Raw genomic sequence first — 1,486 nt, forward strand, 5'->3', positions numbered from 1 at the left:
ATTGTTGGCAAATTAAGATCACTGCTAAGCAGCAACAACAATAACAACAACAACAGTATGTTTTAGTTTGATCCCCTTTGGCAAATGGTCAACGTTTAATGCTGACCACAAAAGGCAAACGATTGGTATCTGCCAGACATTTAGACAGACGTCTTAAACAGCAACAACAACAATGTTAATGAAGAAAGGAGTTTTATAAAAAATAGAAGACTTTAGCAGCTGTTCATGGCTAAGTGATCAAGCGATCATATTCTTGTTTTATTGTAATTTTTATGCAGTTTCTTGCCCTTTTTATCATCCTTTTTAACTGTTATGCTTGATCACGTGACGTTGATAAAATTGGAAGGATGTATGCTTTGTTTTTGTCTAAGATGAAACGTTTTTTTATTAAGAATAAAGAAATTGTGAATTGATCTGAAAGTAGGACAACAACATTTGTTGTAATAACAGGCAATTTGTTGGGGTAATGAAATCTTTAAATCGGTTGTAAACTAAGTCATTGCAGCTTTCTTAAAAATTTGTTATGTTATTTACAAAAATATGGATACCGGCCCGTTGTGCAACGATCACGTGTCCAAATTCTAACAGATACTTCGATCGCTTTAATCATAACAGTTGAGTATGATCACATGCTCTTTTTCAATGAAAAGCCATGATCAAACTACAAATACATTATAATTTGTTAGCATATCATTAGGTTCATCTTTATTTTGTTTTGTAACTATTGTGAATTGTTTAATTCAAAACCCCAATTGGAATTGTATTTTCTTTTAGAATTCCAATTGGATTTTCCAATGATATAAAGTGACCAAACTTTTAGGTTTCTACATGTTACAATTTACAGGATATTAATAGAAAGTAGCGTAATGAGTTAACGAATTATTTGGTTATTAACGATTTGTAGAACAGAACTAGAACTAAACTAGAACTGAACTAGAACTGAACTAGAACTGAACTAGAACTGAACTAGAACTGAACTAGAACTGAACTAGAACTGAACTAGAACTGAACTAGAACTGAACTAGAACTGAACTAGAACTGAACTAGAACTGAACTAGAACTGAACTAGAACTGAACTAGAACTGAACTAGAACTGAACTAGAACTGAACTAGAACTGAACTAGAACTGAACTGAACTAGAACTGAACCAGAACTGAACTAGAACTGAACTAGAACTGAACTAGAACTGAACAAGAGCTGAACTAGAACTGAACTAGAACTGAACTAGAACTGAACTGGAACTGAACTAGAACTGAACTAAGACTGAACTAGATGTGAACTAGAACTGAATTAGAACTGAACTATAACTAAACTATAACTGACATAGAACTGAACTTGAATCGACATAGAACCCAAATAGAACTGAGCTAGAACTAACCTAGAACTGAACTAGAACTGAACTAGAACTAAACTAGAACTAAACTAGAACTAAACTAGAACTGAACTAGAACTGAACTAGAACTGAACTAGAACTGAACTAGAACTG

Source organism: Lucilia cuprina, chromosome 5 (assembly GCF_022045245.1).
Source record: "Lucilia cuprina isolate Lc7/37 chromosome 5, ASM2204524v1, whole genome shotgun sequence".
Lineage (NCBI taxonomy): Eukaryota > Metazoa > Arthropoda > Insecta > Diptera > Calliphoridae > Lucilia > Lucilia cuprina.